This window comes from Panthera tigris, chromosome B4 (assembly GCF_018350195.1).
Source record: "Panthera tigris isolate Pti1 chromosome B4, P.tigris_Pti1_mat1.1, whole genome shotgun sequence".
Classification (NCBI taxonomy): domain Eukaryota; kingdom Metazoa; phylum Chordata; class Mammalia; order Carnivora; family Felidae; genus Panthera; species Panthera tigris.
Window position 1 is genome coordinate 4,380,962 of NC_056666.1, and position 14,765 is coordinate 4,395,726.

Below are 14,765 nucleotides of genomic sequence, written 5' to 3' on the forward strand. Positions count from 1 at the left end.
ATGTTTCCTCAGATCCCTCTTATGCCATCCCACAAGAGAAGCATCTTTCCTAAAGTCACGTTATGACTTTAAGGCACTTTGCAAGGATAAGCGTTCACTGAAATTTCCTTTGGTTAACATTTGCCAGTCATGGTGAAACGTTACGTTACGATAAGTATTTCCAGGATGCTTGCTTTCACTCAAACAATGTGCTATTTTGAAAACTTGGACCAACTTAGGATTCCTCTTTAAAGAAAAAAAAATCATCCCCATCCGTTATTCAGCATGTTGGTAATTTATCACTAATTCTGATCATTTCAAAAGAAAATCAACAACAACAACAACAACATCATCTCCTGTGTTTCATGTATCCAACTGCATGGCCTGTGGGTTACTCATGGCCCTGGGTCTTGTAGTCGCATCTGCTAGTATAATTAACTTTTTGTGAAATGTTAGAGCTGTAATTCATTTTTGCTAGAAAAAATGGAAAATCTTATATAGAAAGGAATCTTTACTTTAGCAATTTTGAGTAACTGTGACAAAACTCCCAACTATGTTTTCAAGGCCTTGCTGAAGGCATCAGCTTTCCTTTTAAGGCAAGGTCAGATTTGCACTTTGTAACAGAAAAAGTGAAGAGAATTCATGCTTTGTGACCTTCCCAGATTAAATAACATATTCAAATCTGGCATGAAATAGGGACCTCCTGATCACAGGGGATACACTGGCCCGTGTTCTCCATTCTAAATAGAAGCTCTTTGGGGCACCTGGGTGGCTCGGTCGGTTGAGCATCCGACTTTGGCTCAGATCATGATCTCCCAGTTTGTGGGTTCGAGCCCCGTGTCGGGCTCTGTCCTGACAGCTGGGAGCCTGGAGCCTGCTTTGGATTCTGTGTGTGTGTCTCTCTCTCTGCCCCTCCCCTGCTCTCTCTCTCTCTCTCTCTCAAATAAATAAATATTAAAAAAAATTAAGTAGAAGCTCTTTAATAATCCCAGAGCACACGTTACCCGGTATATAGTGAACCATCACCCGATGTTACACAAGGTCCTACTTTCTGAATTTTCTGAGACATCTAGGATTGAATTTTGTTTTTACTTTGGTAGGACAGGTCAGGACTAAATAGAATAATTTTTGTCATTAGTAATGTATTAATCTTCTTCATGCTTTATCTGCTCTTTATTTCATTAATGCTTTCATATTAGTCACCTTAACCTCTCTTATGGCCAAGGGTTTGCTCTAAATGCTAATGCCATGTATTTCTACATCAGCTTGGGTAAGCGGGAGGCCCCCTCTTCTTTCCCACAGGAAGGATGATGTTTCTCCCTCGAAGACTGAAGTAGTTAGTTCCACATAGGTGTCAGATCCTAGTTGCCTTTCCCTTTGTCCCGTAATGCTTAGATTGACCAGCTCTTAGTCTACAAACTTCACTGTAAGAATTAAGTATGCATCATTGCTTTGCCTGTCGTTCGGAATGCAATTCTTGTTGCAATTCTCTCCTGACAGGATAAAGCTGCCGATTCAGGTGCTGACGTGTGAATCAGACTCCGGCGATGATCCCAGCTGGAAGAGAAGGGGGAAAAATAGCATAATGTCTGTCTGGCTTTTAGCATTTGGTCTTCCTAAAATCAGAGAGCCGGGACGGACAGACGCGTCGTCGTTTTAAAGTAGGGAATCCACAAGTTCTGTGAATACACTAGTGATAATGTTTTAAGTGTTTGGTGGCAAAATGACCATTAATCGACAGAATTCTACCGTCCTGATAATTTAGCGATCTGTGACGGCCCCTCTGTCAGCGTGGATAGATTTCTGGAGACGGAAGGGAACAGCCCTCTCTCACCCACAGTGATGCTTCTTCGAGGCACCACACATTCTTGCAGCTGGACCACAGAATGGCTGCGTGGACACGACCACAGAATGGCTGCGTGGACACTTCAACCTCTAGACTTCCTGCAAAAAAATGCAATACATCTCTCTTTCCTTTCCTCTCCACCCTCTCTCTTTATTCCCGAGTAGAATTCCACTCCATCATGCCTAGCTTACAGTGACCCCTCATTTTGTGGGAAGAAATCTATTATTTCTCTCCATCATTAAAGATATACTCGGGGAATATGGTTTCCTCTTAGTCGCGCTAATATTATAAAGATCTCAACTAAAATGTCAGAGGCAATTAAACTATTTCATCTTAAAGAAATATAAAAATGTATGAAGAATCATGAGGGTTTTTTTTTAATTTTTTTAATGTTAATTTAATGTTGAGACAGAGAGAGAGAGACAGAGTGTGGGCAGGGGAGAGGCAGAGAGAGAGGGAGGCACAGAATCCGAAGCAGGCTCCCGGCTCTGAGCTGTCAGCACAGAGCCTGATGTGGGGCTTGAACTCACAAACCGTGAGATCGTGACCTGAGCGGAAGTCGGATGCTCAACCGACAGAGCCCCCCCAGACGCCCCGTGAGTTTTTTTCATCCTGATAATAATCACACAATAATTAAGGAGAACACATTAGGAGAATACAAATGTGTTCTTCAAATATGAAAAAAAGGGGTATGATTCCTAAAACAACCCACTGAAGTATGTTTTTCCGAGCAGGTCGGTGGTGAGAACACTGGATGCCAGTTTGTCTGTTTTCATTGGGCATCACACCGTCAGGACCTGAAGGCTTACGCTGTGCCACCGCCTACAGATTTATCCACCGGGTGGGGGGTTTCCATCTGCTGGAAAGTAAGTCATCAAATGGTGGGGGAAGAAGGGCAGGAATCTCACAAAATCCTTCCATCTTTTCTTGAGACCAACACCAAGGAAATGGGATCTGAGGCTTGCAAGGCACTGTCCCTGGTCCTGATGAGGACGAGGACTAGGGGAAGAGGGAGAGCGGCCGCCCGCAGACCACAGGGTTTGTGAGCAGAGAGGACATTTGTAGCCCAGCATAACAAGGACCTGGTCTCCGCTTTGGCATTTCGAGCTGTCAGTTTACCTACATTTGCCTTATCCTTACAAGAGGGGAAAAACACTTTTCTCAAATGGCTCTTTTCTTCTTCATCTTTTTTTGTTTTTCTTGTTTGTGTTTTGAGTTGGTGGGGATGATGTGATTACATTGCACATGCATATAATCCCAGTGGGTCTAATAGGGCCCCCCCATGCAGGTCCCCCCCAGAACCTCAGAATATTACCTTATTTGGAAATAGGGTCTTTGAGGATGTAGTCATGAAAAAAAATTGAGATAGTTCATGCTGCATTAGGGTGGGCTCTAAATTCAATGAAAATATCCTTATGAAAAACAGAGAAAGGACACACAGAGAGAAGGATATGAAGACCGAGGCAGAGCCTGCAGTGACAGGACCACGGATAACAGGCCCCACCAGAGGCTCAAAGAGGCAAGGAGAGAACTGGGCCCCTCCAGAGAATCCAGGGAGAGAGAGGCCCTGCTAATACCTTGATGTCAGACCTCCAGCCCCTACAACTGCGAGGAAATAAATTTTTGTTTTAAGCCACCAAGTTTGTGGTATTTCATTAGTGTCAGCCCTAAAAAAAACTATTACAACATGGGCACATGGGGGGCTCAGTCTTTAAGCGTCCGACTCTGATTCTGGCTCAGCTCATGATCTCACAGTTCATGAGTTCGAGCCCCCCATCAGGCTCTGCACTGACAGCTCGGAGCCTGGAGCCTGCTTGGGATTCTCTCTCCCTCTCTCTCTGCCCCTCTCCTCCTTATTCTATCTCTCTCTCCATCTCTCTCTGCGTAACATAAATAAGCTTTATTTAAAAAAAAGAAACTATTACAACAGGTCTACCACATGGTCATTGTTTAATTAATTAGGTGGATCTCATTAGATTTTTTCAATAGGTTTTGTCAAGACAGGACAAAAATGAGCAGAAGGCTGATGCAGAACTTTCTCACATTTGAAAACTTTAAAACCTTCACGAAGGCAGGCAGCTTTCCTAAGAAATGACCTGTTGACTGAATTGGCTGTACTTCTCTTGATGGTTTCACCATCCCTTATGACCTCCAGCTTTGGTTTCCTAGTGATGCTTCCTCGTCCACTATGGATGGGAGATCACCACAGAAGACTGTGTTAGGCTAAATTTATTTGTGAAAAGAAAAAGAAGGAAGGAAGGAAGGAAGGAAGGAAGGAAGGAAGGAGAAAAGAAAGAAAGAAAGAAAGAAAACAAAGAAAGAAAGAAAGAAAGAAAGAAAACAAAGAAAGAAAGAAAGAAAGAAAGAAAACAAAGAAAGAAAGAAAGAAAGAAAGAAAGAGAAAGAAAGAAAGAAAGAAAGAAGAAAGAAAAAGAGGGAGGGAGGAAAGGAAGGAAGGAGGGGGGGAGAGAAGGCGGGAAGGGAAAAGGGAGGGAAGGAAGGAAGGGAAGGAGGGAGAAAGGGGAAAACATTACTGATTCTATCATGGAAAGACAAATTGGGTCACCTAGTTTAGTGAACACTTTTGCCTGCTTAACACCTAAAAGAATTTTGGAAAACCATGTATCACCACACACAATGTTAATGAAATTGAAAAGGTTTTGTCGTAAGTTGAAATCGTTGTAAAGAGTGTCAGCAAATACTGGAGTTTTAAAAATTAGTCAACTCAAACTGAGGTGCCTATTTTTAAATTTTACCTAATGAAATATAAATACCATGACAATTTCGTAGTTTCGACCGGGCACTGAAAAGCAAACCCAAACAAACTCAAATTTGGGTTGGCTGTTTTACGTCATTGTTCTTTCTCCTTGAATATACATTCCACTCTGTCTCTCCCACAGAATTCTATACTAGCATAAATGTTTTTACACCTGGAAATGTTTTCTTGATCACCGTGTTATTTCACTACAATAAAAACATGAAGGAAACTTTCTGTGACCGTAAGGCTTCGGGGGTTAAATTTTCTACTGGACTGATTTTTCATTACATTGATTCATTGCTACAGAATTAAGCGGCATAAATACGTAGACACAGATTGTTATCGAACAATACAAATGTAAATGCAGCATAAGTATCAGAATCAAACAACATGAATACTAGTGTATGGGGACCTCTGGACCTGGGGTGGTCCATGACCCTTCAGACATGTCTCCGCTAGAGACGAAGGCTGCTTTCTTGGGCCTCAGGCAGCTCTGGAGACAGACCCAGCCGTGATCAGTCAACATCCATACTCCTAACAGTCGTGTGAACGAGCCCCCTGCCCTGGGAGGCGAGGGGGAGTGGGGCGGTGGGGCACAGCATCACTATATACAGCAGTCTTTTAATTAATGCACAAAAACATTTAGAACAGTGTTCAACATGCCACATTTGAGAAACTGTTACATCGTTACATTATTATATTATTAAATTATTATATCATCAATTAGCTAATCATATTGGGGCACCTAGGTGGCTCAGTCGGTTAAGCTTCAGACTCTTGATTTCGGCTCAGGTCATGATGTCACAGTTCGTGAGTTCAAGCCCCGCATAGGGCCCTGCACTGAAAGCTCAGAGTCTGGTGCCTGCTTGGGATTCTGTGTGTCTCTCTCTCTCTCTCTGCCCCTCCCCTGCTTGTTCTCTGTATCTTGCTCAAAATAAATAAAAATAAACTTTAAAAAAAAGAACAGCTTAAAAAATAAGCTAATCATATCACTAGTGTGTTCTGATAACATATCATTCACATTTCTAGACTAAATAGTTTATTCAGTTACCAAGAAAGTAGACTTCTAGCACCAGTAAGTTCTAAAGATTAAAATGTTGGGCACTGGGGCACCTGGGTGGCTCAGTCGGTTGAGTGACCGACTTCGGCTCAGGTCATGATCTCACGGTTTGTGAGTTCGAGCCCCGCGTCGGGCTCTGTGCTGACAGCTGGGACCCTGGAGCCTGCTTCTGATTCTGTGTCTCCCTCTCTCTCTGCCCCTCCCCCGCTCATGCTCTGTCTCTCTCTGTCTCAGAAATAAATAAACATTAAAAAAAATAAAAATAAAAATAAAACATTGGGCATTAAGGGGAAAACACACCTAAGGAATTGTCCCATGTACTTGAATAGCCAAGATATTTTTCTGCTCTCGAAAAATAAGAATCGATTTCCTAGGTTTGATTACCTATTAATTATTTGTGAACTTGCATATTTTCCACATGGAACTTTTTTTGAGGAAGGACTAAAGTTACAGCCACTTGTCTTCCCAAGAGAAGACATCTTCGTGTCTTTTATTAAACGGTCCCTTCCCTCCACGCCCTACACTGCCTCACTTTCCTCTGCTCCCTGCCAAAAACACAGATCCTCTGGATTTTCATTTCCTTTAAGCCAAAGCCTGTAAGAAAATTAAAGCCTTTCCAAATACTACTTAACGTTTCCTAATATTTATGTAAAAGGACGTGAAAATGTCAAACATACTCAGATGAGCGTGTATAGGTTGTTAAGGGAAGTATTTCATATTAAAATTATTTTCCTTGAATTACATACAGTCCTTCTTCCAAAATGAGTTAAAGATGTTAAAATCCGCTATAGTTTGTTAAATGTGTTTGCGTAAATCTGCCTTTTACTGACAGCAAGTTACTCTGAGAAAATAAATATAAGACTTGAATTATTGAACTGTTGCTTGTATTCAATAAATAACATACCTTATTGTCAACATAACCATATTTTTGAGCAGCTGCCTTTTATTATACAAGCTACTAGGTGAAAATTTGTATATGAACCGAGAGGCATTTTAGCTAGTACCTAAGAACGGATCTATAGTTGGTTAAAACAACAGGGTTCCCTGGGTGGCTCAGTTGGTTAAGCATCTGACTCTTGATTTCGGTTCAGGTCATGATCTCGCGGTCCGTGAGTCCGAGCCCCGCGTCGGGCTCTGTGCTGACAGCCCGGAGCCTGGAGCCTGTTTCAGATTCTGTGTCTCCCTCTCTCTCTGCCCCTTCCCTGTTCATGCTCTGTCTCTCTCTGTCTCAAAAATAAATGTTAAAAAAAAAAATTTAAGAAGGGGAAGATATGAATACTCATGGAGATAGCTCATTTTCTGAGAAATATTTAAGCATGAATAAAGTAGTCATACGATTTACGTCTGAATTCTACAGATTGGTTTGGCACTTTTTATTTTTAGCAGGAATTGAAAGATTCAACCAAACTTGACATTTTTGATTTAAAATATGCAGAATATAGAGAAATGGAGAGCATAACCTATTTTCAAAGCATTTGAGAATCTAGTGTATTCTTTCTGTATTAAGATTATTTCTGTATTTCAAGGTTAATCTACTTCCTACATTTTATTATATGCAAATATATTGAAAGTTCATTTTGGTATATTGTCCTTGCCAAAAAAGTTTTTAAAATAAAAACTGCTCCATATTCTCCTCTACCAAAATCATTCTGAGTCTTGAAAAGTGATTACAGAATACAATCTCATTGAACCGCTCACAAATGTTCACATTTTAGCATACTGGATCAGATTTCCCGGCACATTTAATGGAATTGGCATTCATTGATATTTTGCAAAGCCGCACTTGGTAGGTTGTCAAGACGCCATTCCTTCCGGGTTCCAAGCCTTTGACCAGACAGCCGAGCTGAACAGAGACAACCCTGGTTTCTCTACCTCTCTTTCCTGAAGTACTATCAACATACAGGAATGTCCCTTCACGATGGACGGACCACTGTTACAATTATCCATCACGTTTCCCCACCTCCCCTTGCAGACGGTGCAGAATTGAAATATATAGGGGCGCCTGGGTGGCGCAGTCGGTTAAGCGTCCGACTTCAGCCAGGTCACGATCTCACGGTCCGTGAGTTCGAGCCCCGCGTCAGGCTCTGGGCTGATGGCTCAGAGCCTGGAGCCTGTTTCCGATTCTGTGTCTCCCTCTCTCTCTGTCCCTCCCCCGTTCATGCTCTGTCTCTCTCTGTCCCAAAAATCAATAAACGTTGAAAAAAAAAAAAAAATTTAAAAAAAAAAAAAAAAAAAAAAAAAAAAAGAATTGAAATATATACATACCTGCCATGTTGGTGTTGGGTTTAGTCACGCAGACTGTTTAGCAATGGAACGGGACACACGAACATCTTTAAGCTCACACGCATGTCTAGCCGGCTACCTTGCATTCACAGAAACTGCCACGAAAAGACGACATTCCAAGTAGTCAGTGGTCCTCAGAGGATGAGGAGACACAAGGGTTAGCCTGGAAACCAGCTGGCATCCCGGCACCTCTAGCCCACACTCTGGCAGTCAGCTTAGCCGGGCGAGTTGCGTCTGACCTGCGATCCCACGAGGAAGGAAGAGGTGCTCTTTGTTTTACGCCACCGTGACTCTGTTTCGCAGAAACATTGCAGCAGGAGACTCTGTCCCCTGCCCTGGGTGACAGGTGACAATCCACGCAGTGGGCTGGTCTGGACAGAAGACCACATGGGTGGATAGAAGGCCTGATGGTGGAGAGCAGGCCACAAGTCTGCCGCTGCACCTGCTCGCAAAGACAGGTGTGTGTGTTAGAATCTCATCCATGGCTTTATTGTAGCCAAAGGGTCTGCGCGTAACACGTCATGTGTTGTCGCCATCCATGGGGGCTTCTCCATTTATTGAAAGTAGCAAGAATTCATCAAGTATAAAGCAAAGTCGATTTCAGATGCTTAACATACTTATTTGACGGTAGCCAACAGGGAAGGGTTACATCTGTTAAGAATTATTCCAGGATGTTCCAGGCCATTGACCAATGTTGTATCACTATTTTACCATATTATTCCTAATTGTTCCTAAGGACACTGAAAGTCAGAGATTACTTGTTCTTGCTCCCAGGATCCAGAAGCTAAGTGTGTGGGGGGAGAAGAAATAGATAGATGGTGGATAGATAGATAGATAGATAGATAGATAATTTTTCCCTCTAACTATCATCAATACCATAACTAACCAAAAGAATCTAACAGTTGCTGGCAGCTACACTGTTCAGGTCAGTCTGTAACCACAAAGGTGGATTTCCGTCACTTAGTCAAAGGCGTGTGCTGTCTCTCACTTCCGATTTCGTTGGCCCAATTCACAAGGCAATAGATCCGATGTCGTCCCTCATGCAGGTGTAAACGACATAAAAGCAAAGTGAAAAGGACTTCCTCCCTGTGAGGGAGGAAATATTATTTTCATCTTCCAAGCAGGCAAAGCAAAGTATCTTGGGAACCTTCCCCCAGGGTACAGTCTGCAGAAGCACCAGCGTCATGACCCCCAGCGCTGCCCAGCTGTAGGCGGAGGGAGCCCCCACCCCGTCTCCGATTGCGAGATCAGGGCGTCCGGAAGGAAGCTCCTCTGGGGACCGCATATGCATTTGAGGCGCTGGGATAGAAGACGAGGGTCATCATCTCCCCTGGTGATTTCACTGGAGCTGGAGGTAGCGAAGGTCACGCCTCAGGAGGAAGCCGTGGTGGCCACTCTCGAGGGCACGTTACTTATAAGACAGATATGTGTCAGTTGGAAGAACCCTATGCTTTCCAGCCTTTCCACTCTCTTTTTTGAGAGGGTCTCGCGGACGTTTAAATATAAGAGGCAGTTAGGTGGTAAGAGTAATTTCCCTGGGCAGGGGTATATATCTTCTGCCTACTGAAATCAGAGCCATAGTCAGTTGGCTGAGAGGGGAGCGACGAGGTAGGTATGAGAAGAGCCGTGTATATTTTGCAGAGTGGATAAACTGTGAGTGGTTCAATGATTTTTTGAAAACGATCTGCAAAACTGCTGCAGGGGACGGATAAGTAAATGTTGATTGATTCATTGGAGGATGCTGGCTCCCAGCTAAAGGAAATGACTGGAAACTCGCACTCTGGAGCTGTATTTCTTGTTCCACACCTAATTTGCTGCTCCAGAGGCAAGCTCTCTCGATTCAGCCTGCCTCGGATTCCTCCTCAGACGGATTTCACCTCATTTGTTAGTGAGGCGTAAGCCGGCTGAAACACAACTTATGTCAGAACGAGGTGATATTGGCAAGCGGGTGGAAAAAAATTTGATTAAGAGGTCAAGTGAACAAAGGCAGTAAAGCTGGATACGCGGAGCCTGAAATGCCCTGAGTTGCAGATTTACACCCATTACTGTTCTCCAGCACCCGCAGCGACGTTGACTGGCATAAAAGTCTGAGTGTCTGTGGGCAAGACCTTCCTCCGGGATCAAGGTCTCACTCGCCCTGCTGATCCATGAATAAACATTTTCGTGGTGCCGAAGTCGACTTCTGTTTTATGCAGACAAAGGTCAGACTTTAGTGCCGGTCAGCAGAATCAAATCTCTTCTCACGAGCACACTGTAGCTGTGGTCTGATTCGGATTGTAGAGATTTTAATTCCCGTCTGATGCGCTTTCTCGAGAGTTCTTAAATCGCCCCAGGAAGACATCACTTTCATCCCAAGAAAGACCGTGAATAACATTCAAAGTCTCGTCTGGGTGAAAAGATACGAGAAACTCAACCTGAAATGGAAATAGCCATGAATATCTTCTATTTAAAAATCGATTTCAGGAATATTAGTCTTAAAGAAGAAGGACTTGTTGACAGCTGCCACATGGGCGAGCCTTGAAGACCTTGTGCTGAGTGCGATACGCCAGACACAGGAAAACAAATCCTGTGCAATGGTCTGTTCTAGAACACCCATACCCTGGCTCTAGCCGCATCTCAGCTTTATGTGAAAAAGCAGTCACTGTCCCTTGGACAGCTGGGGCAAGTTTTACCCCCCACTCTGCCCCACAAAGCAAAGCTGCTGACGTGTGGGGCCCTCAACCCAGAGAGGTTTCCCTACAGGCCCTGTTCACTGACCACGTGCCCATCTTGACACCGGACGGTATGTTCTCTGAGCTGCGGTGTCCGCTCAGGCTCAGCTCCAGCTGAACAGAAGTGACGATGGATGTGGTCACTGTGCTCCGTGGGCAGAACTCAAGGCCGTCCTCAGAGCTCTGGCCAAAATTCCTGTTGATGCACCTTCTTATCTCTCTGCTGACTCTCGGGTTGTCGCCAGGGGCTCAGTTGTCTGTCTCTTGGTGACGGAGGCCACTTGGCACGGGATATTTGCCCCCATTGCTCCTCGCAGGTTGACCACACCTAACGCTGGACCTCCTCTCAGCTCGTCACTTGTGTCTCAACATAGCAGACGTTGCATGAAAACGCAGTGTGGCTCTCCCGGTCCAGTCACACCACTGGAACCTTGAACCCAACCTGGGCCATGTTTTCCATCTCCAACCTGGCAGTGCTGTGCCTCGTATAGCAAAAGCCACTCAGCGATGGGCTGACCGTCGAGATGGCCCTTCCATGCTGCCTACCACCCATCACGCTGATGCTTGGGGTCTTTTTGGTAGAAGCCTAAATTAAATCTCATAGAGGGCAAGTTGAATAGATTTGGCTCCTTCCTCTCTTGGCCAGACTCCTCACGGCGGCCAATGAAGTGCTATGCTCATGGGAAAATTCGCCATATTTTCAGAGGGCACTCTCCATGGGTCTCTTGGCTTTTGGTACATCTTTCAGGCAGAGGGTTTCTCTGTCTTTTCAGGGTATTTGAATAGCAGACCGCGTAGAGGATACACTGTCTATTTCCACAGCAAGGGGAAGGCACACTTTCTGTCCACGATAACTGATCAGGCTCTCCAACCTCGGGGCTTTCCTGCTGCAAACTCACCCACGGCACGAGCATGCCTCCAGCTGACCACATCCTGCCTCTGGGGCCACGTGATAGTAGCCCAGCAAACACAGTGTTCAAGCTTCCTGCTGCCCCAAGAGCAGTAAAGTTCTTTGTCTCAGATGTGAGCGTCTCGTGTCTTCTGGGAGCTTCCGCGAAAGGGTGGCACCCCACTTGTTGGTTACAAGTTGGGCCAAATCTCCAGTAGGGAGCTGCCCCGTATCTGTGTCTTCGGGGCCAGCCACGTGGCTGGATAGAAAACAAGCTTAAGTGAACCATGGGCTTTGGAAGCCTCAGATGGACTTCTCTATGAAAATGTGAAATGATAATGTGCGTTTAGGTGCTGTGTGTATGAGAAACTTTTTGTTTTAAAAATCAGCATCTTCACGTTCTAAATGAAAAATCGCTCTAATCACCCAAAAGGCACTTTGGGGAGTATTCAAAAGATGGGAGTAATATTCACCTCATAATTTTGTTTTATTGCGATGTGTGAATTAATCCAATAGTCAAACGGATATTAATAATCCACGGACGAGGGAAGAGAGAAAATATATATATTCCGAATGGAGGACGTTGACAGCCGGGCAGGAACAAGCCATTAACTTCAGTCACTGCAGAGATTTTCCTTCCTTTCAATAACCCCGAATGCACTTACTCTGCCATTTAATATCATTATTTTGATTCTGAGAGGGCTACTCATCTTATAAATCAATTAGTTTGAGTAATGGTTAATTTCCATAGTTAGTATTTGATTCTGTTCAAGTGACTCAGAAGTTCATCGGCCCTTCTCTCTCCAATCTTCCTGTCCCTACACCCTTATTCTTATTCATCATTGTCTCAGGGACTTTCCTAGGACCCGCCAAGCAAATTATTTGGCTAGCGTGCTTCATTAGCAGAGTTTTACGCCGAGTAGGAACGTTCTATTTAAGACTTGAAACCTATTCTCAGAGCCTTTTTGCCGTCCAGCTGCATTAGGAAGGCCAGCATGAGCTGCCCCATGAGAATGGAGTAAACTTAGGGCAGGAGGCGACCCCACTGCAGAGCCACAGAAAGCAGTAACTCTGACTCATGACCTCGGCAGCAGGGAGCCCGAAGGGCCAGGGCCTGACAAGTAACTCCCAGCTTCCCCCCATTTTTGCCCTCTGGCCTCCCTCATAACTCAGAACCAGACGGAGAAAGTCAGAGATGCTCCCCTGACCACTCCCATGGATGCCCCGCTTCAACTCAGCGCCCCCCGCCGGTTCCCAGTGCCCGCAACCTCTGTCAGGGTGCCCCCAAAGCCCTCCCCTGTGTCCACAACGAAGCCTTGGATCCCCCCGCCCCGCCTCAAGTCCCTCCCCAAAGCCAGCGACAACCGTGGCCAGATCCCTTGCCCTGGCAAGCTCAGAATGAAGAGCATTTATTTGTTCCCACCGGGAGGCCTTCGTTTATTTCTGTGCGAAGTAATAGGAAGTGTCTGTGAGTTGCTAGGGTCTCCATAGTAAAACCCTTCAATAACTGAACTGCAAAATGAACAAAAGCTAGGGGTTTTGTCTCCAGTTCGTTTGTATGTCTGCATTGCCACGAACGTGCACAAAGACAGCGCAAATTATGTGGGACCAAAGAGTAAATCCTTACAGGGACGCACCTGCCCGCCCCCCCCCCCCCATCCAAAGCCCGGACCCTCCCGAGGGGTGAGCTGTTCTCACCTGCACCGGAGACAGGCTTCAGCAGAAGGCGGAAGCCAGGTGTCTCCCCCATCGGAGCTGACTCTGCTGTTCTCACCGCTTCTGCTCCCTCGGCCTTTGTGCTTGTTACAATTAGCAGGAGGCACGGCTGCCCAGCTCACACCTCCTACCCACGATGAGAAACAAAATGCTGGGAAAACGAGAGTTTCCTAAGACCCGTAGTCTCAGCTGACCCGAATGGAGGAGTTCTTCAGAATCCCTGTTTGCCACCAGAGTGCCACTAACGGGCTGGACTGTGGCTGGCTGCTCCAGAGCTGGCAGGAGGGGGGCCGGCGTGTAACACGGGTATTTGCCAGGTATTTCCGGTCTAAGAATCCAAAAGAAAAGCATAAATCTGTGTTTTTGAAACGTATCAGATCCAGCGTACTTTGCACGAGGCCTTGGGGACCAGGCCCGCTGGCTGATTCAGCCCTGGGGTCATTCTCGGTCCTCCGTGCCCAGGCGGGGGCACGTGGACAGACGACACCTTTAGACCCAGGAAAGATCCACCGTCTCATTCGGCTGTATTCCTTCTGTTTTAAGTGGGGACCTGAAGCCGAAGTCGGTTCACACAACAAGGCTTCGCACGTCTTTGTATGGCGCAATCCATAAATTTGAAAATTTGGCAACTTTTTAGCAAGGAAAAGACGCTACATGAAAAAGAAGGTACTAATTAGCATCATAATTAGTAAGCAATATTTTGTCATGGTTATTACTAGGTTCGAATTATTTCCTCGGTTCATCTAATGAAAGTCCTCAGTAGATTTTCTACTTGTTGAAGTTTCTGTTCCTTTCTTATTTTTTTTTAATTTTTTGATGTTTATTTTTGAAAGAGAGAGAGAAAGAGACAGAGCATGAGCGGGGGAGGGGCAGAGAGAGAGGGAGACACAGAATCTGAAGCAGGCTCCAGACTGAGCTGTCGGCACAGAGCCTGATGTGGGGCTCGAACCCACGGACCATGAGATCATGACCTGAGCCGAAATCAGTCACTTAACCGACTAAGCCACCCAGTTGACCCTCTGTTCCTTTTTTAAAGGAAAAAACCTAAGTTAAACAACCAAAGGAAAACCCGTGATAAGCAAAATGACTTACATGTGGACACAAAGATAAATGGTTACACCTTTTAAACGACATAGGAGGGGCATCTGGGGGGCTCAGTTGGTTAAGCATTTGACTCTTGGTTTTAGCTCAGGTCATGATCTCACAGTTCATGAGTTCGAACCCCATGTCAGATTCTGTGCTGACAGTGTGGAGCCTGCTTGGGATTCCCTCTCTCACTCTCTCACTCTCTCTCTCCCTCCCTCTCCCCCACTCCTGCTGTCTCTTGCTCTCTCTCACTGTCTCTCAAAATAAGTAAACTTTAGAAAAAAAAATATTTAAACAATGTAGGATTGCTCCCCAAAGAATATTTTGCCAGGATATTTTTTTTTAATGTTTATTTATTTTTGAGAGAGAGAGAGAGAGCACGAGCAGCAGAGGGGCAGAGAGAGCGGGTGACAGAGGATCCCAAGCAGGCTCTGTGC